At 43.7% G+C, this 22,537-nt stretch overlaps 1 protein-coding gene across 1 annotated transcript in view; it reads right to left on the reverse strand.

Moving 5' to 3' along the window:
• The window catches only part of LOC139560274 (uncharacterized), a 29,076-nt gene extending 25,574 nt beyond the window's left edge, over window positions 1–3,502 (reverse strand). Inside the window, exon 1 of the mRNA XM_071376906.1 lies at window positions 2,610–3,502. The gene's annotated coding sequence lies outside the window, so the exon portion shown is untranslated. The remainder of the gene's footprint in view (window positions 1–2,609) is intronic.
• Window positions 3,503–22,537: the final 19,035 nt, after the last annotated feature.

Genomic DNA, 22,537 nt, shown 5'->3' on the forward strand with positions numbered 1-22,537 from the left:
TTTTGTACAACTTTGACAGTGTTACTGTATCTTTTTTGACATGCAAATACACAAACGGCGTTCCATAGTATGCATGTCGTGAAGCTAATAGCAGTGACGCTATTACTGTGCAACTATTGTAGGGAAACATCTGAAAAATAACGCACTTGGTAGTGTGTACCGGTGCTCGACCAGTCGGCGAAAGCCAACGTCACCCACAACAGAGAACAGTTGATTGTCAAGGGCAATGAATTACATTATCTTGGCTTTAATGGATTTCACCTTTGAGTTGTCTCGCTGAAATATTGTTACTCTTTCAAATGACTGCTCGATCCACACAGCAGACGTCGGTTTTGCACATCGGGGCGTTAAACTAGACATCGGCTGATACCGATGTTAGCATTTTTTAGCTAATATCGGCTGATTCCGATATGTTAACCAATATATCGTGCATCCCTAGTGTGTATTGTTGTGAATTGTTAGATTTCGCTACACCCGTAATAACATCTGATAAAATATAGGTATGTGACCAATACAATTTGATTTGAAAAGACATCCACAAAAATTTCCCAAGAGGCAAACAAAAGAACACACACCAAACTTAGACAGGAAGAAAATCTAAAAGTTGAGCAAAATGAAAACAGGGATGAGCAGACAAAGGAATGTTTTTCTAGAACTCAAATAGGGAGCACCAACTAAAAAGTGTTGACCCTGCACATCTCTCAAGACAACTGGAGCACTGGGCCATCCACTTAAATAGCACCTGGGCCAGCTCAGGTGAAACACCTTCCCGACTAATGAGATGGACAAGCCAGCACAGGTGTAACACATACTGACTAACGAGATGACACCCTATGTGCTATACATGATAAAAGGTCCAACCTCAACATAAACGGAAAAACCTGTAACACCTGCCATTTGTTCATTGCAATAATGAGGTCAGACTGAGTTTAGTCTGATATATGGGAGGCTTCACTGACAAAATGAGGTGAGTTATGGGATCTGTCCCAAATAGGCCCCCTTTTCTTTATGTAGTGTACTTCTTTTGACCAGGGCAACACAGAATTGGGGTGCCATTTGGGATGCACACATGGAGTACAACGATAAACCTTCCAACTCAGACAGTGCAGGACTAGGCTGTGGGCTAAGAGACTAATTCTATCGACCATAGACTAGTCTGCAGACTCTACACTCACAACAGGTCACAGGTAGCCTGCAGCTAGAGGGGGAGATGGTGAATCCCTCTAAAACAAAGAATGGGGATGAGGAAGGGGAGACCTCAAGAACCGTTCTGAAAATTGGTTAGCATACACCTGATTGGTGTCACCACCACACCAACTAGACATGTTTGTTAAATGTTTTGTAGTGTGAAAATGTAGGCTACAATCAAGAAAAAGGCAAAATAAAATCTATAAATTGTATTTGTCACATGCGCCGAATACATCAGATGTAGACCTTCCCGTGAAATGCTTACTTATAAGCCCTTAACCCACAATGCACTAAAATAGCCTTTAACAACAAGGCTAAATAGTACTATGTCAATGTAAGGGGGTACAGGTTAGTTAAGGTAATATGTACAAGTAGGTAGGGGTAAAGTGATTATGTATAAATAACCGGCGAGTAGCAGCAGCGTAAAAAAAAGGGGTGGGTCAACAGTCCGGTAGCCATTTGATTAGCTGTTCAGCAGTCTTATGTCCTTTGTGTTCACTAATTGGTCAACGAGAGAAACTGTCAACTTTATAATCTGTCATAGGCAAGTACTACTTCTAATATTTCTGGAGGTAGTCTTAATCCTAAAAGTATGCTACGTCCAAATATACTGATTATAGCTGATCATTAAACATGTTGACAGGGCTGTCTCTTTAGTTGGGCCTAGAATAGAGTATTCAGTTACACTGCAGTAATGTTAGTTGGGTACACACGTACTGAGTCAGTAAAAAAAATCCCATTCCCATACCCAACCTCCCCTGAAGTAAATTTGAACAGGTAACTAACCAATTTGCCCTTCAACATAAGGAATGTTCACTCAACCTTTGACGATTATCCTAAACTAACTACTAATGCCATTGCTAGTTGAGCTATCCTGAAGACAAACACCCTATCCAGAAATCCAAACGTAGGATAATGCAGCGTAGTGCTATCTAGCATGTTTTAGTAAACTAGTTAGCTAACGTTACAGTATGTGTAGCTAGCCTTGTTAGCAGTAGGACGCTAAATGTCAAACTGAACTGGCATAACGTAAGCTAGTTAACTAAACTGCAAATCTAAAATAAATCAAAGTCAAGTTGCATTTATCACATGCGCCGAATAGAACTTGTTATGCCAGTGAAATGTGTATACCTGTTAACGTTAGTTGCAAATAACGCTGGGTAAATCATTCAAATTAGTTAGCTACATAACATTTCCACTGATACTTGCTAACACTACTAGCAGGAAAATATGCCATTGGCAACAAGTGTCTAGGGCCGGGGGCATTTCAGGTAGTGCTGTAAGAATAGTAGCTATTAGCTAGGACAGCTACAAGGCGTCAGCTGGCCCAGCTACGTAACCATCGAATGGCTTCATATAAAAAGCAATGGGTTAATATGGTAACAAGCTAGCTACAATGACAATCACGAACATGTACTTACATGTTTGTCAACGCAAGAGGAATATCCAGATGGGTGGTGCCGTGAGTAGCCAACGGGGAGCAATGACAGTCTGTCATCTGACGGTGACACTCCCAAGAAGTTAGCGAAACATAGGAGTGACAGCCAGCCCGTCAATAAAACGTTCACTATATCGGTTGACCATTTAACAAATGTAATTAGCTAGTTAATCGTGGAATAATACATTGTAATAGTTCATATGTCATGGACGTCCATGCAATGACACAATTTTTTTGCAAACTGTCTGACCTAGCTAACGTTAGTAGGCTAGGTTTCAATTCGACTCGCTCTGTCCTCTCTATCCAGCAGCAGGAGCGGACATGGGTTGGTGTTATTGACAATGCGTTTGACTTGTTCACACTGACAGAAGTATTCTTTGCCCTGGTAGCTCGGACGCACCTATACCGGAAATAGTTTTAAAACGATTGATGGCATTTGCCGCAAGAACTGTATTCGGTTCCCCGTCCTCTCATTCTTCACTAGCCGCACTGGTGTCGGCCATCTTCCCAGCATGCAACTTTTTGGTCTTCTTCTGTTGATGGCTTTGCCAACATTTGGTTCACTACAGCAAAGATTATGGAAATACTGACAAGATGCATTTCTCTCCGCCCTAACAATGGGAGTCGTTGCCCAGTGGGCTGTCTAGCTCCCGCCCATCCTTTCTTTGGATTGGTGGATGTATTATTATTATCACCCTCTTTTGAATATTCGATTAGGATTATTGACGTCAACCGCATGTATTCAAGGGAGAGATGCAATCCTACTAGCCATCTCGAAACAACGCTGATAAGTGTTTTTTCTCATAGTTACCAGGATGTCACGTGTTCTACTTATATCAGTACACTCGTAACAACTTAAACATTAAGACATTTCTATTCGATTAAATAAACCTCACATAGCAAATGTTTTGTTGCTCAAATTCGACACTCATTGACCTCGTTTGATTGACAAAACGAAAAACGCCACTTGCTGGATGGAGGCCGAGTTAGGCCTCTCTTCCTCTGATCACAGCCACCTACTGGGCTGGAGGGTCTACTTGTGCTTTTCCGGCAGACTTGAGGCAAAGATTTTTTCAAAACTACCTCAAGATTGACCAGAGCCTGTCGTTTCCATTGGGAGCAAATTAACCATAGTGGGAAGAACAAACAAGGAGGTGGGCAGAGCCAACCACGAGCTAGTGAGAGCCTATTGGCCGCTCTTGCATTTATTTGCATATTTCCATTAGGGAACGCCTACTTCCCCTAAACAACGCCCTTTTTTATACTTTGGCAAAGGGTAGTACACTCTTTTACATTACAGTTTTGTAAACAGAAAACTGTATGGAGACCAAATGTCTGTCAATCGATCTTGCTCCATCTTCTCCTCTTGCTGGCCACTGGGCTTCCTCTCATCACCATATTTCGTAGTGAGTGGAAACGCTAACCTTATGGTTCACATTTATACATGTGGTTAAATATGTCTCATTGTTCTATCTGAGGCACTTCTTTGGTGTATATAATGGGGTTCGCAACAATTTGAATTGAAATAAAGTAACCCAGAAATGTATGCACAAAAAAGCATATTTCTCAAATTTTGTGCACAAATTTGTTTACTTCCCTGAGCATTTTATCCTTTAAGATAATCCATCCACCTGACAGGTGTGGCAAATCAATAAACTGATTAAACAGCATGATCATTACAGGTGCGCTTTGTGCTGGAGACAATAAAAGGCCACTCTAAAAATGTGCAGTTTTATCACGCAACACAATGGCCTCAAGTTGAGGGAACGTGCAATTGGCATGATGACAACAGGAATGTCCACCAGAGCATTTCCATGTTAATTGCTCTACCATAAACCGCCTCCACTGTCATTTTAGAGAATTTGGCAGTACTACATGATTCCATGTGTGTTATTTCATAGTTTGTCTACACTATTATTCTACAATGTAAAATAAAGAAAAACCCTTGAATGAGTAGGTGTCCAAACTTTTGACTGGAACTATATATATATATTACCCACCCGCACAGGTGGCGAAATGCACAAGTATACTGAACAGAAACGCAATAAATCAGGCCGTAATCTATGGATTACACATGTCTGGGCAGAGGCGTGGGCCTGGGAGGGCATAGATCCACCCACTGGGGAGCCAGGACCAGCCAATCAAAATGGCTTTATTATAGACAAATAATCCTCAGCACCACCCCTCGCCTCTGACAATCCTGCAGGTGAAGAAGCCGGATGTGGAGGTCCTGGGCTGGTGTGATTACACATGGTCTGCGTTTGTGAGGCCGGGATCCCGAGTGGCGCAAGGCACTGCATCTCCGTGCTAGAGGCATCACTACATGCTTTATCACAAACTGCCGTGATTAGGAGTACCATAGGGCGGCACACAATTGGCCCAGCGTTCTCCGGGTTACGGTTTGGCCGGGGTAGGCCATCATTACTTTAAGATATGAAGGTCAGTCAATGCGGAAAGCGCAGACACAAAAACCATCAAGCGCTATGAGGAAACTGGCTCTCATAAGGACCACCACAGGAAAGGAAAACCCAGAGTTACCTCTGCTGCAGAGGATAAGTTCATTAGTTACCAGCCTCAGAAATTTTCTCATTCTCCGTACGGGTCAAGCGACATGCATTAATTACTCCTGGAATGCCTAAGATACTGATTTCCAATGTCCAACCGGGACGCCAGAGAACACCTTTTACCGATGCCCGCTCCGAAAATCAAAGCTTTCCACTTTTTAATTGTTAAAAACAAATTATTATTTACAATGACAGCCTACTGGGGATCAGTGGGTTAACTGCCATGTTCAGGGTCAGAACGACCTTTTTACCTTGTCAGCACGGTGATTCAATCCAGCAACCTTTCAGTTACTGGCCCAACGCTCTAACCACTAGGCTAATTTGCAAGCCAGAATACATGCTCCTTTTGCCCTTTAGATATCAACTCCATACCACTCCTGGTTACTTTTGACTGCATCCAATTTTCCCAGCGCCGCCTTCACAAGGTTTTACCAAATGAACATCCTTGTCAAAAAAAAGTACTCCAACAAGTGACGATTCACACATTTTCCACAACAATTTTAGCCCTTTTTGTTCCATTATTGGATTTCACTGTTGTCCGTCCACCCATCCTTCTCACTAACTGTACTCGACACACTTTCAGCTTCAAACAACACTTCTGCTTCCGCCATCTCAACCTCCTTCCCTCCGGCACTCGCCAAGCTCTACCGACCGACTAGAGGCTCTATTGTGTATTGCTTTCTTTCTCAGGTCGGCGTGCAAATTACACATCTAAGTCTCACACTTTGACAACTTTGTTCCTAGGGCAGCTCTGCCTTGGGATAGAAGGAATACGATTGGCTTGCTCATGTCAATGGGCGGAGTTACCACGTTCGCAGCACTAGTGCTTGCTACTACGAACTTACCAACGGGTAAGCTACTCAAAATTACTTTTATCTACAACCAATCTTACAATGCTAACTATGCACTGACTAATACAACAATATCTAGCTGATATTAGCTTGATAGGTGGGTCGTCAATCCATGTAGCTATCTGTTAGGTAGATTGTTAGTAACTGTCTCCCTCAGCTGGGTCAATCACTGTCAAATAGAGAAGTAATTTGTTTAATATGATGTACATTCAATAAACCCCTACTGCCCCCTGTCTCGAGGGTAGTCCCTGACTCCCTTGTTGCTCCTGCCCCAGTTACTGCTGTTAGTTTAGTCCCTGACTCCCTTGCTGTCGCTGGGGTAGCCTCTCACCCCCTTGTTGACCCTCTGTTGCACTGCTCGGGCCGTGTCTCTTAAGTTATGCTGCAAAAGTCATAGAAATGCCGTCTGGTCGTAGTTCCCTTTCTATTGGCCCCTGCAGCTCCTGTTTTTTTTTGTTGACCTTGTGTTCTGTTACTGTTTCTCCTCACTGTCTGAGGGGCACCTGAGCCCCTCATAACTACGGAAGATACCAGTTTCCCAAATTCTGCCTGGCTTGATTGTGTCCCTCTTTCCCCATGGTGCTGCTTGGACACCGTGTCCGTCTATCCTTGTCTCTAACTGAAATGTTCAGGTAATTGATGACAGATTGACAATTCTCACATTAAATCATGCCAAAGGGAGTTTTCATGTACAGTTGAAGTTTACATACACTTAGGTTGGAGTCATTAAAACTCGTTTTTCAACCACTCCACAAATTTCTTGTTAACGAACTATAGTTTTGGCAAGTTGGTTAGGACATCTACTTTGTGCATGACACAAGTCATTTTTCACAGACAAATTTATTTCACTTAATTCACTGTATCACAACTCCAGTGGGTCAGATGTTTACATACACTAAGTTGACTGTGCCTTTAAACAGCTTGGAAAATTCCACAAAATTATGTTACGGCTTTAGAAGCTTCCGATAGGCTAATTGACATCATTTGAGTCAATTGGAGGTGCACCTGTGGATGTATTTCAAGGCGTGCCATTTTACTTGACATCATGGGAAAATCAGCCAAGACCTCAGAAAAGATTTTGTAGAACTCCAAGTCTGGTTCATCCTTGGGAGCAATTGAAGGTACCACGTTCATCTGTACAAACACCATGGGACCACGTAGCCGTCATACCGCTCAGGAAGGAGACGTGTTCTGTCTCCTAGAGATGAACGTACTTTGGTGCAAATCAATCCCAGAACAGCAAAAGAACCTTGTGAAGATGCTGGAGGAAATGGGTACAAAAGTATCCATATCCACAGTAAAACGAGTCCTATATCGACATGAAAGGCCGCTCAGCAAGGAAGAAGCCACTGCTCCAAAACCGCCATTAAAAAAAGCCAGACTACGGTTTGCAACTGCACATGGGGACAAAGATAAGACATTTCTCCAAAAAGTACAATGGTCTGATGAAATAGAACTGTTTGGCCATAATGACCATCGTCATGTTTGGAAGAAAAAGGGGCTTGCAAGCCGAAGAACACCATCCCAACCGTGTAGCACGGGGGTGGCAGCATCATGTTGTGGGGGTGCTTTGCTGCAGGAGGACTGGTGCACTTCACAAAATGAGATGGCATCATGAGGTTGTCAAATTATGTGGATATATTGAAGCAACATTTCAAGACATCAGTCAGGAAGTTAAAACTTGGTCGCAAATGGGTCTTCCAAATGGACAATGACCCCAAGCACACTTATGGCTTAAGGACAACAAAGTCAAGGTATTGGAGTGGCCATCACAAAGCACTGACCCCAATCCAATAGAAAATTTGTAGGCAGTACTGAAAAAGCGTGTGCGAGCAAGGAGGCCTACAAACCTGACTCAGTTACACCAGCTGTCAGGAGGAATGGGCCAAAATTCACCCAACTTATTGTGGAAGGCTACCCGACACGCTTGAACCAAGTTAAACAATTTAAAGGCAATGCTACACTCAATTAGTATTTGGTATGTAAACTTCTGACCCACTGGGAATGTGATGAAAGAAATAAAAGCTGAAATAAATCACTCGCTACTATTATTCTGACATTTCATTCTTAAAATAGTGGTGATCCTAACTGACCTAAGACAGGGAAGTTTTACTAGGATTAAATGTCAAGAATTGTGAAACCTGAGTAAATGTATTTGGCTAAGGTGTATGTAAACTTCCGACTTCAACTGTAGCTGTTTTGCTGGGTGATAAACACCTTCACCCTAACCCTCCCCGTACGCTAATACACCACAAGCACAGGGCCACGCCTATGTTGTAATTATGTAATACTTTACTCAGTTAAATCACTCCCATAAAATAGTTATGGTCACTAACTTTCAACTTTTGATGTACCAGGCTTAGCTATATGTACAATTGGCTAGGTACAAGGTGGTCTACATAAATTGCATTTATGTAGACACCGCACCACCATTGTCAGCTGAAATTTGAATATGTCAAGTAGTGAAAGACATGCAAAGTCTAAATGACATACCTACTAGTCTAGACGAATTAGCTCCTTTGGGACAAACAAATGTACTACATTTTAGGAAAATTCAGATGCATTCTTCAATGTACGTAGCATAAAAAGCAAACATCTCTCTCACCAGCACATTGCCGCCCTGACATGCGTAAGACCAAGATGCTTTACTTAGAGCAAAGGACACAGTCCTGTCCTTCACCTAACATACATATACCTTTTTTTTTGGCCCAATAGCTGTACAGCAATGGCTGCAGACTTTAATTCAAAGAAGGATTATACTGTATATTATGTATAATTCTTAGTGCAGAGTTGGAGATAATCCAAGATGACAAAAATGAGTGATACACACCTAATTGGGCAAATAGGTCAAGGTCTAAAATTTGGCCGAATGACACACGTGCTCGGTCCACTCAGTGCCAAACTGTACTACTTGCAAAAATATTATTGGAAAATAAATGTATTGTTCTTTTTAAATTTAATATATCAAAATGTTTAAGACCAATTTCTCCATGTGGTTACAAGTTAGGAATGTGACCATTTATTGTGTGGACATCATTGCTCGCACTGACCTTCTGCTTTTGGGTGGTCAAATGACTGACATGCCTTAGCTTCTGCAAACATTCTGGAAGGTACAGTTGTTACTGTTTAACCTATCCACAAACAATAACTTCACCAACATGACAAGAGGTCAATGACCACAGGTTTAATATATGGAAGGGGTGATGGCGGTATGTCTCCATCTGAGGCTGGTGGGAGGAGCTTTAGGAGGACGGGTTTACTGTAATGGCATGAATGGAACAGTCAAACGTGGTTTCCATATGTTTGATACCATTCCATTTTTCCATTCCAGCCATTGAGCCTCCTATAAATCAAATTTTATTTAGCTAAAAATAGATAAACAGCGAGTAGCAACAATGTAAAAAAAGGTGGTCAAAGCCAATAGTCTGGGTAGCCATTTGATGAACTGTTTAGCAGTCTTATGGCTTGGGGGGTAGAAGCTGTTGTGTAGCCTTTTAGACCTAGACTTTGCCATGCGGTAGCAGAGAGAACAGTCTGACTTGGGTGGCTGGTGATCATTTTTAGGGCCTTCCTCTGACACCGCCTGGTATAGAGGTCGTGGATGGCAGGAAGCTTGGCCCCAGTGATGTTCTGGGCCGTTCGCACTACCCTCTGTAGCGCCTTGCAGTTGCCATACCAAGTGGTGATGCAACTAGTCAGGATGTTCTTGATGGTGCAGTTGTAGAACCTTTTTGAGGATCTAAGCCAAATAAATATTTTCATTCTCCTGAGGGGGGAATAGGAATTGTTATGCCCTCTTCACTACTATCTTGGTGTCCACATCACTAACAAACTCATTGTCCAAACACACCAAGGAACTTAAAGTTCTCGAACCACTCCACTGCAGCCCCGTAGATTTGAATGGCGGTGTGCTCGGCCTTCCTTTTCCTGTAGTCCACAATTAGCCCCTTTGTCTTGCTCACGCTGAGGGAGAGGTTGTTGTCCTGGCACCACACTGCCAGGTCTCTGTCCTGCTCCCTATAGGCTGTCCCATCATTGTCGGTGATCAGGTCTACCATCGTTGTCGTCTGTAAACTTGATGGTTTTGGAGTCGTGGGTGAACAGGAAGTACAGAAGGGGACTAAGCACGCACACCTGAGGGGTCCCTGTGTTAAGGATCAGTGTGGCAGATGTGTTGCCCACCCTTACCACCTGGGGGTGGGCCGTCAGGAAGTCCAGTTGCAGAAGGTGTTTAGTCCCAGGGTCCTTAGCTTAGTGATGAGCTTTGTGGGCACTGTAGTGTTGAACACTGAGTTGCAGTCAACGAACAGAATTCTCATGTAGGTGTTCATTTTGTCCAGTTGGGAACGGGCAGTGTGGAGTGCAACAGAGATTGCGTTATCTGTTGGGGCAGTATGAAAATTGTAGTGGGTCTAGGGTTTCCAGGATGATTGTGTTGTGACCCATGACCAGCCTTTCAAAGCACTTCATGGCTACAGACGTTATTAATTTAGGCAGGTTACCTTCGTTTCCTTGGGCATAGGGACTATGGTGGTCTGCTTGAAAAATGTAGGTATTATAGACCCGGTCAGGGAGAGGCTAAAAATGTCAGTGAAGACACTTGCCAGGCGGTCAGTGGATGCGTCCTGGTAATCCGTCTGGCCTTGTGAATGTTGATCCGTTTAAAGATCTTTCTCACATTAGCTATGGTGAGCGTGATCACACAGATGTCCAGAACAGCTAGTGCTCTCATGCATGATTCAGTGTTGCTTGCCTAGAAGCTAGCATAGAAGGCATTAGCTGGTCTGGTAGGCTCGCGTCACTGGACAGCTCCCTGCCACATCCGACGAGCGTCCGAGCTGGTGTAGTAGGATTCAATCTTAGTCTTGTATTGACGCTTTGCTTGTTCATTGGAGGGCATAGCAGGATTTCTTATAAGCGTCCGGATTAGTGTCCCGCTCTTTGAAAGCGGCAGCTCTAGACTTTAGCTCAGTACAGATGTTGCCTGTAATCCATGGCTTCTGGTTGGGATATGTACGTACGGTCACTGAGGGGACGACGTCGTCAATGCACTTATTGATGAAGCATACTCTTCAATGTCATCGGATGAATCCCGGAACATATTCCAGTCTGTGCTAGCCAAATAGTTCTGTAGCTTAGCATCCGTGTCATCTGACCACTTCCTGCATTAGTTTTTACTTGTAAGCAGGAATCATAGAATTATGGTCAGATTTGCCAAATGGAGGGTGAGGGAGAGCTTTGTACGCATCTGTATGTGTGGAGTAAAGGTGGTCGAGTTTATTTTTATTTAGGTTGCACATGTGACATGCTGGTAGAAATCCGGTAAAACAGAAGTTTTCCTGCATTAAAGTCCCCGGCCACTAGGAGTGCCGCTTCTGGGTGAGCATTATCTTGTTTGTGGTCTCAGTGCCTGCATCGGTTTGTGGTGGTAAATAGACAGCTATAAAAATATAGATAACTCTTGGTAAATAGTGTGGTCTACAGCTTATCATGAGGTACTTTACGAGCAAAACCTCAAGACTTATTTAACACTAGATTGTGCACCAGCTGTTATTTATAAATAGACAGACCACCACCCCTTACCGTTGTTTGCTGTTCTGTCTTGCCGATGCACAGGAAACCAACTGTATATAATCCATGTTCTCGTTCAGCCACGACTTAATGCCACGATGGATTTAATGTCACGTTGGTATGATAGTCTCGAAGGGATTTCATCCAGTTCATTCTCCATTGATTGCACGTTCGCGGGTAGGACAGATGGTAAAGGTGGATTATCCACTTGCAGATGAATACTCTGCGGCCCCTGTATCGGCATCTCCTCAGGCGAATGACGAGGATTTGGGTCTGGTCCGGGAGGAGCCGTAAATCTTTCGCCTTTGATTCATTAAAAACTGACAGATTATGGGGATTTTACTATTGTGCTAATTAGATCTCCTCGGGGCATGGACCTTAGGGGGTTGTCCGAGCTGAGGAATCGCTGTTCTGATGTCCAGAAGGTGTTTTCAGTCGTAAGAGATGGTGGCAGAAACAATGTGAAAAAAAACACAGAATAGCATGATTGGTTAGAGGCCTGTAAAACGGCAGCCATCCTCTTCGGCTCCCATCCTTGTATTGCAGTCAAGGTTGTGGGGTAAATACTATGTCTCTATAAAAGTTTTTCATTACACATTTCCATCCACAGTTTTTATGCAAGTAATGTCATTCGGTACAATTTTATTAAAACTGACAGATTTGTTCGTTCGTCATGTTGTCGTTAAAATTCATAAATTGAGAAATATGAGCAAACATTGATTTAATAACTGACAGAAGCACTAAAAAAGGACCTGATGGAAGATTCTCCCCCAGTCTCAATCTACACCCCCCCCCCACCCCCCCGTGGGCAGTAAGGCCATGGTATGAGGAATTAACAGACATTGTGCCCAAACAAGGAGAAGTACAACACCAGATCCTCGAGACGCAGAGTGGTTGCAGGTACTGAAAAAACTGAAACTAGAAGGAAGCGGTGAAATGTGCGTTGCAAAAATGTAAATGTGTGCAGACAGCAGTGAGGGTTGACTGGGTCCCGAAAAGAGTATATAAGGAGAATGCCTTCATTTATAGGGTGTGGTAGTGCGACTTGACTTATCACTGAACTCGTGATACTTCAAACTATCATCAACCTAAAAGGTATTATCTGGCTTTCATACTCTAGAACAATTGTATCTTTTGACTTCTGATTTATGAATGAGACATATTGAGTCGACTACCCCATACACCCCTCGCGCTGAATATATCCACCAAATTGGAGTGGATGAAGGGCGTAGTCGGTGCTATGAAGGGTGTTGCTCTCGAACCGTCTCTTCACTAATTAGTAAATCATAGTGCGACTTCTAGTAGGAGAAACATCTGAATTTCATACTCTAGAACAATTGTACCTTTAAAAAAAAAAAATTATCCCCTTTTCTCCCCAATTTTCGTGGTATCCAATCGCTAGTAATTACTATCTTGTCTCATCGCTACAACTCCCGTACAGGCTCGGGAGAGACGAAGGTCGAAAGCCACGCGTCCTCCGAAGCACAACCCAACCAAGCCGCACTGCTTCTTAACACAGCGCGCCTCCAACCCGGAAGCCAGCCGCACCAATGTGTCGGAGGAAACACCGTGCACCTGGCCCCCTTGGTTAGCGCACACTGCGCCCGGCCCGCCACAGGAGTCGCTGGAGTGCGATGAGACAAGGATATCCCTACCGGCCAAACCCTCCCTAACCCGGACGACGCTAGCCCAATTGTGCGTCGCCCCACGGACCTCCCGGTTGTGACCGGCTGCGACAGAGCCTGGGCGCGAACCCAGAGACTCTGGTGGCGCAGCTAGCACTGCGATGCAGTGCCCTAGACCACTGCGCCACCCGGGAGGCCCACAATTGTACCTTTTGGGCGAGACCTACTGTGTCAAGTACACCGTACACTCTCAGTGGTGTTACACAGGGTCTTGAACTACGATAGCAGTCTTGTTACTAATCAGAAAAAAATATACAAAAAGGTCATGGTACAACTTCTAGCAGGAGGAACAGATTCTGAAGTGATTGGCTAAACCGGTAGAGCAATTGTGAGTTGAAGAACATACTCTCCGGGACCCAACCAAGTCAACCGACGTTAAGGTAATTAACTGCTTGTTGTACTACATAGATAAGGCATTGAGTTTCAAGTGTTTTGATTATTGATGGTTCATTGGAAAGACGTAAAGAAACTGTAATGACGTGTATAACTGTGTGCTTTGCAAACATTGAATAAAAAGTAGAAGCTCGGTCTAAAGCCCTGTGGGAGAAAACGCCTCCGACACTCCCACATATAGGGAAATAAGCCTGGTTTCTACACAAAAGACCATATAATGGTTTGGACAGAATACTCATTTTACTGTAACAAGTATCCTCTATATTAATATTCAAGTAGTATTAGTCGACGGACAGACTATAAATCGTAACTAAGTCATAGCTTGCGTGAGTCTAGATATAGGAGCATACAAAGGGAAAGTGAGAAGGTTCTCCAAGTCTGGTTTAATATTGTCTAAGATCCCGAAAAACGCCTAACGGCACCACAATAAGGCTAATCTCCGAATAAAGGGCAGGATACCTAACCAGGTCAGTCCGGCGGACCTGTGAGTCACCTGTTAGCCGGGTGACATAAGAACTTGAGTGAGACGAATTAGGTCACTCGACGGGGGTACCTCAATGGTCTTATAGCAAAATCCCCTACCGCGACAACCATATTGACGTAAACTTGGAGTCACGTTATGATATGGTGTGTGTGTGGTCCTCAAACTACAACTCAAGAAACCATGCAGTTTATTCGGCTACAGATTAAATAAATTATGAACTTCACGGCTAGTCTACATGATAAGAGTGCGAATATTTTTATTTGTCAAACGGCAGTCAAGCACCAATCATGTCACCAGAATAAGACCTTCATGATTTCACATACTATGGATAATTTTTGTTTGCGTTTTAATGTTATGATCTATATATAGGAATAGCATACACAATGATCACTCAATCAAATAAGGACAAAGTAACCACTATCCTCCCATTGAAATAAATATGTTTTTGTCTGCATATTTTGAGGAACGCAGATGTTCTAGAATGCTTTCAGCTCTCTGTATTAAACTACTTTCTCTGTGTCACAATACTGCCAGTTCCATGTTCTGACAGAATGCACAACAAAAACTTATCCCAGTACTGACTTGCATTGTTCACGAGTCTCTCATCTAATCCAAATCAAGTGATCACGAGTCTAAGTCATTTTCTTTGAGGCTGAAATGCGACTCGAGTTTCCATCTCTGGTATGCACTGATGAGCTAGCAGATCCTCTGACTTGCTGAGAGCAGTAAAAGTGTAGCTATACAAATGCACTAATCCAAACCAGTCTGCAAATTAAATGTAATGTGTTCTAGCTTAAACTATGGAAGGGAATAGGGTTCCATAGTCAGAATAATTAGTACAACATTTAAAGTGTGACTGGGATGACCTGTAAAACGTAGGCTCACTGATAGTGTGCATTGATTGCAGTTGTCTCATGAGCTGCACGACACAAAATTCAAGCTACTATCAATATTGATGCTGCACTAAACCAATTAACGTCCACATACAGACAATAATACTGTCAAATCACCATGATAGGCACCATCTCCTGCTCGTAGTATATGTATGCTAGCCTAGCATGGGCTACTCATCCTTGTATGGACTAGGGATGATTCTCCATGATGGGGTGTGTTCATGGAGAGCACCGGCTTTACCCGAAAGCTGGTCTTGGGAACAAACAAGTTGGCTATATAACAAGTGCTCAGCATACGTGGGAATTCCTTCAAGACTGTTGGAAAAGCATTCCAGGTGAAACTGATTGCAAACTCTGGGCCTTTTCTCAAAGCTGTCATCAAGGCAAAGGGTGGCTATTTGAAGAATCTCAAATATATTTTGATTACTACGTTATTTCATAGTTTGTCTTCACTATTATTCTACAATGTAGAAAATAGTAAAAATAAAGAAAAACCCTGGAATGAGTAGGTGTTCTAAAACTTTTGACCGGTAGTGTATGTTTTTTATTTAACGAGGCAAGTCCGTTAAGAACAAATTCTTATTTCCAATGACAACTGTCTTGTTTTGCACGCTTTGTACAAAATAATAAAATGCAGTACTACAGGATATTTCTTAACGTAGCTCTTTATTAGCTAGCTATAACTGGCATGTTCACGTATCGCCAACCAGGATCAAACTGACCATCACCTAACCATTTGGGTGGTCTTACCCAATCATAGCACAGTATGATATGGCGGTAAAATGCATCCAATTGTAATTCAGTATGTTTACATATGAATATTACATCCACCTTTTAAATAAAAATGTTTACATATTCTAAGCGTTTCTTTTGAAAACATGCTCTGCAGTTTGAACTCAAGGTAAGTAACCATTTATATTGCATACTATACCAACTGAATCAACAGACTCTGAAACAATAATCCAACATACTGTTACTTTTCAAACAAGGGATTCTCAGCAACTCAGCTTTCACTGTAGAAATAACATCTTAACATTTCAAACAAATACAATACCAAAGCATTAAGTGAACTTTCAATAACAAGTTAACAGTCTGGAACTTTTAGGGCAGCGATCCGCCTACACCCTTTGACATTTCACAGGTCTAGGACAGCTCTGGGCTTGACCTCTCTTCCTGACCTTGTGCGATATGATGCTGAGCATGCTTCTGTGTCAGTCAACAGTTCTTGTGGTGTTGCAGGTAAGTATGGTGTATGTTGTACTGTGTGTGTGTGTTTTAGTTTTATTATCACGTTCTCTTTCAAGGGAACAGTTCATCTCATCAGTGTGTTGTTCTTTTGTGTTCAGTAGGTGACGGCGATTGCGGCGGTACACTGCTCCTTCTGCGGCGCGGATATGAACGTTCAGTGTCAGCTGGCTGGATGACAACTGCTGGCTTCCAGAGGCCATGCTCCTGGATTCTAACTGACTCTCCGTCGATCAGTGGTGGCAGTGGTCTAGCTGACCTGTCGTAGTATCGCTTTTGTTGTTGTTGTCTCTGTGCACGTTTTTCATGCATTTCCTTGTAGCTGACGACCTCAGGTTGCAGCTGCTGGTTGGTGCTGGGAAGGATTGAGCAAAGTCTGCGGCTCAACAGCTGGGCTGGTGATTTGAAGTTGTCAACTGGAGTGTTGCGGTATTCAAGGAGACTGAGGTAGGGGTCTCTCGTCTGCTTTATCCATGAGTGATTTAGCAATCTGCACAGATTTTTCAGCAAGGCTATTACTTTGAGGGTAATGCGTAAACTCCCATGCTTTTGTGAAGGATTCAAACTCATTTGATTTGTAACAGGGCCCATTGTCAGATATTAAAGTCTCTACAATGCCATGCCTGGCAAAGGCTGCTTTCAGCTTGTGTATCACAGCTGCAGATGTGGTGCTGTGAAGCTTGTCGAGTTCGTAGTATCTGCTGTAGTAGTCCACTGTTACGATGTAGTCCTCGTTGTTCCAAGTAAACAGATCGGTTGCCACGACCTGCCAGGGTCGGTCTGGGATACAGTGAGGTAACATTGGCTCTTTGGTGTTTGAGGGGCGTCGTTCAAGACATATGGCGCATTTACCAACAATGTCCTCTATTTGTTTGCACATTCCGGGCCAAAACAAAATGTCCCGTGCTCTCTGTTTGCACTTTTCCATGCCCATGTGTCCAGCATGGATCTTTGTGAAAATCTCTTCTCTGAGACTGGTAGGAATAATGATTTTCTCTCCTTTGAAAATTATTCCATTGATCTGTGATGGTTCATCACGATGGTTCCAGAATTCTGAGACGCTCTGAGGACATCCTCTCCTCAGGCCATCCATCCTGTATGACTTTCCTCAGCTGTGTGAGTTGTGAGTCCTTTTCGGTTTCTGCTTGGATCTCCTTCACTTTTGTGTCACTAACTGGTAAGTTGCTGTACACAGTGTGCACTTGCATGTCCATGCCTTCACTGAGGCTGCTGTCCTTATAGGTAAGAAACTTCCTTGGAGAGTGTGTCTGCGACAGGGATGTCTTTGCCTGGACGGTGAGTGATTGTGAAGTCGTATTTTTGTAGTTGAAGGATCATTCTCTGTAGCCTTGGCGGGGCTGCGGCTAGTGGTTTCCTCATAATTGACTCAAGGGGCTTGTGGTCGGATTCCACAATGACTTGTCGTCCATATATGTACTGATGGAAACATTTACACCCGAACAGAATGGCGTAGAGCTCCTTTTCAATTTGAGCGTAGTTGATTTCACAGTCTGTGAGATTTGGAAGCGTAGCCGATGGGCTTTCCTTCTTGCAGTAGCACTGCACCTAGTCCATACTTCGACGCGTCCACTTGGAGTCTGAGCTTTTTGTCGGGGTCGTAGTAGGCCAGGATTGGTTCTGGTTTTCTCGTGATCAAGTCTTTCATATTCTGGAAAGCAATGTCGTGTTGCTTGTCCCAGAGAAACCCACTGGACTGCTTTAGCAGTTGACGCAGGGGTGCATTAGCATTGGAGAGGCTGGGTGCGAACTTGGCTAAGTAGTTGACCATGCCAAGCACTGTTTCCAGCTCTGCACGGTTCTTTGGTGGCTCCATTTCTTTTATGGCTAAGATCTTCTGTGGATCTGGCTTGATTCCAGTCGCTGTGAGAAGATGTCCGAAGTAGCTGACCTCTGTAGCGCCGACTGTGCTCTTCTCGGGGTTGAGCCGGACTCCTCTCTCGCGGGACCTTTGCAGCATCGCGCGGAGGTTTCGGTCGTGCTCCTCTTTGGTTCGACCATAGACAAGGATGTCGCCCACAATTGCCACAACTCCGTCGAGGCCTTCGTACACTTCGTCGATCTTTCGCTGAAACTCGTCTTGGGCTGAGAATCCCAAAAAGCAGGCGACGGAACCTGTAGCGTCCAAACGGTGTGTTGAATGTTGTGAACTTAGATTACTTCTGTGAGCTTGATAGCCCAGTAGCCTGATCTAGCGTCCATGACACTGAAGTAGTGTGCTCCCGCTAGCTTGTGTGTGATGCCATCTAGCGTCGGTAAAGGATAATGGGGGCGTTTGATAGCCTTGTTCAAGTCTCTTGGGTCGAGACATACTCTGAGCTTGCCTGTGCGTGGTTTCTCCACCACCACCAAGGCGTTTACCCAGTCAGTCGGTTCTGTAACCTTGGTGACTATGTCAGATTGCTCCATGCTCTCCAACTCTTTCTTCAGACGGGCACGGAGAGCAAGGGGAATCTTTCTCGGTGGGTAGACCACAGGGATTGCGTCTGGGTCAAGGTGAATGGTACATTCTCCTGGGAATAATCCTATTCCTGTAAAAAAAATCTGCAAACTCCTCCAGTACATTGTCTGTCTCTACTGGTGCTGTCACTGATAAAACTAGCTTGATGAGGTCCATGTCTAAACATGCCTTAAGACCTAGCACTGCAGGTATTTGCATTTGAAAGTGCATGTGCCTTTTACTGGGAGCTGTTCACCACCATAACCAGTCAGTCTGCGCGTGGTGGGCTGTAGCTCGCACTCAGATGTCAAGCTACGGTACTTATTCAGAGGAATAATGTTTACTTGTGCACCAGTGTCTAGTTTGAACTTTAGCTCTGTGCCTTGTGTTCCTATCTCAATGTCAGCAAAGGCTTGCTCTGTCTCTGATATGACTTTTCTGTGTCACTGAATCAATAAACAGTTCATCAGCGTTTGACTCTTTGATTGACATTTCATCTTCACTCACTGTGTGTACTGTTTTTCCACGGTAAGCTCTGCACACTTTTGCAAAGTGATTCTATTTTCCACATTTAGTACACTGTTTGCCTTTAGCTGGGCAATTTCCTTGTTTGCCATGCACTTTGTATCCACAATATCCACATGTTTAGAGTCTGTCTCTCCTTTCTAAAACGCGCTCTCTGCGCACCGGAGGTGTGCTTTGATGTCTGCCTGACTTGTTCACGTGATGCGCTCTGCTGCTGGACGAAATGGTTTTCATCGGAGCCTGTGCTAGCTCGTGAGATCTGGCCAGCGTTACCTCAGACCCAACATTCAAAAGTTTCTCACTCGCGGTGAGTATTCCAAATACAATACGGTCCCTGACCATCTCATCCTTGTTTGCATAATCAGTCTTTCACAAGCAGACGCAGTTCTGTCACAAACTGTTCAAAAGACTCGCTAGCTCCCTGTACTTTCTCATGGAATTTGTACCTAGCGAAAATCGTATTGGTCTTCGGCACGACATATGCTTCAAAACGATCGTAGTATGTTTTCAGTACCTTTTGATTCAGCCTCAGTAAGTGTTGTAAATATCTCTTCCTTTTTCACCAATCCAGAGGAGCAGGTAGCTACACTTTTCCTCTTCTCTTTCCTTCAGAGGACCCGTGAACATGAGCTCCACATGCTGTTTGTACTTGCGCCATGCGTCGGGTAAGTTTGTAGACTCCCAGTCCATTCGAGGTGAAGGAACTCCAGAAAAATCCACCTTTTAAGACCTTTTACTCTGACACCATGTCTTGTTTTGCACAAAATAATAAAATGCAGTACTACAGGATATTTCTTAACGTAGCTCTTTATTAGCTAGCTATAACTGGCATGTTCACGTATCGCCAACCAGGATCAAACTGACCATCACCTAACCGTTTGGGTGGTCTTAACCAATCATAGCACAGTATGATATGGCGGTAAAATGCATCCAATTATAATTCGGTATGTTTACACATGAATATTACAACAACCTAAGGTTGCTGTCTTTTTCTGTGGATAAACCAACTAGGCTCATAATTTAACATTTTTATTTACAGATGGAATACAAGTTCAAGGCACATGAAAGTTCACATGTTCCAGAAGGCATTTCGATAAATAAAAAAAGTGCGTTCAAATGTCTCTGCTGTGAAAGTAGTGACCCACGACATACATTAGTGACTCGTTTCAGGAAACTAGGCGTATGTCATGGCTAAGCAGCAGTCTACTGAAAAGCTCGTCTCAGTCTTCTGCTATATAACCATGTATGCCTTTTCTATTCCAATTTCAGTCAGGCAAATGCAACGTTATCATGCTCCGATAGCCAATATGAACTGAATCCATGCTATCAGGACCCTTCAGCGGGCAGTCTGCTCAGAGGCTGTCCGTATGATGGCTTTATGGGTTCTTCACTAAATGTTCCTTAACTTTTTTTTAATCATACATGATCTCTTAAAATGTGTTTGCATGATGGACTCTCACATGTTAAACATACTCTTAAAAACCCCTAGATGAAAGAATTAGCATGGAACATCAGGTCGTCACCACCAGAACTAACACTGCTTTGCCCTCTCTCTTTCATGTTATGCTGCTTGCATGCTGAACATGGGCAGTACCTGGTGAACCTCTGTTCAACATTGATGCAGTGACAGAAGATGGCCCAAAATAAAATTAGTTCACGTTATGGGAACGGTGTTGTTTCGGCTCGTACAATATTTTGTTAGAGGCAGTCTGTCATGGCTTTCTATGGGTGGAATATACTTCGTATTCATTTCTATTTAATCGTTGCATGATCTCACGATTTCTGACACTCACCTGTTCACCGTGTTGGTAAAGTATTCTTAAACTGATAGGAAGGGTAAAGAGAGTCCAGTGGTAATTGCTCAAACTAACACTGCTTTCTGTCCCGTTTCATGTTACGCCACCTGCAATGGCGACCACTGGCCGGGCGATCCATTATCTATCGGTGTGGAAAACCAATGACGAAATACTGGTTTGTGTCACGGCTCCGTCTATGCCAACGCTGTGTGCTGATCTCCTGAGCTATACGCAGCCCATTCATTTCACGTCGGTGCTGCTTCAATATCTGTCCTTGCGTCCGAAAGCTATATTAGATTAAATGCAAAGGAGATTTTGGATGCCCAAAAGTGAGTTAGTTCATCTGCGAGTTCCATGCCTTTTATATAGTTCGCTATGTCGGCGTTCAGCCCACGGGTCAATAGCATTGCTTTAGTGGTTCTCGTAATAAAGTTCAGTGCATTACCTACAGCTGGTTGGCTGGGTGCATATTGCTTGTTAGAGTAGATACATCATGTAGGCACACAGACAATTAGGCTACTTGTATAGTTCAGTGAGAGCACCCGGCGTGTGTGGGTCTCTAGGGCGGCTGGGTTCACTCTGCTACGTTGGCAAGGGGTGTGGATCAGAAAACCAGTCAGTATCTGGTGTCACCACCATTTGCCTCATGCAGTGCAACACAGCTCCTTCGCATAGAGTTGATCAGGGTGTTGATTGTAGAATGTTGTCCCACTCTTCAATGGCTATGCAACGTTGCTGGATATTGGCGGAAACTAGAACAAGCTGTCGATCCAGAGCATCCCAAACATGCTCAATCGGTGACATGTCTGAGTATGCAGGCCATGGAAGAACTGGGACATTCTCAGCTTCCAGGAATTGTGTACAGATCCTTGCGACATGGGGCCATGGATTAACATGAGGTGATGGCGGCGGATAAATAGCACGACAATGGGCCTCAGGATCTCGTCATGTTATCTCTGTGCATTCAGATCGATAACATGCAATTATGTTCGTTGTCCGTAGCTTATGCCTTCCCTTACCATAACCCCACCGCCACCATGAAGCACTCGGTTCACAACGTTGACATCATCAAACCGCTTCCTTACACAACGCCATACATGCCATCTGCCCGGTACAGTTGAAACTGGGATTCATCCATGAAGAGCACACTTCTCCAGCATACCAGTGGCCATCGAAGGTGAACATCTGCAAATCAGGTCAAGACCCTGGGCCCTCATTTAACAATGTTGCGTACGAACATTTCTAAGCAATGTGTGGGATTTATCAATTTGTACTTGAATGTGCGTAAATTTTACGCACACCTCTAACCATGCGTACCCACAACACATTGTGGTAGAAAAGTCAAACTGCTAGTGAAATACCATCACCAAATGGAGAAGGGATTGACATACTGGAACAAATCAAACTATGAAGAAAGATTAATACATGAATAGTTTATTTTATCGA

Source organism: Salvelinus alpinus, chromosome 30 (assembly GCF_045679555.1).
Source record: "Salvelinus alpinus chromosome 30, SLU_Salpinus.1, whole genome shotgun sequence".
NCBI classification, from domain to species: domain Eukaryota; kingdom Metazoa; phylum Chordata; class Actinopteri; order Salmoniformes; family Salmonidae; genus Salvelinus; species Salvelinus alpinus.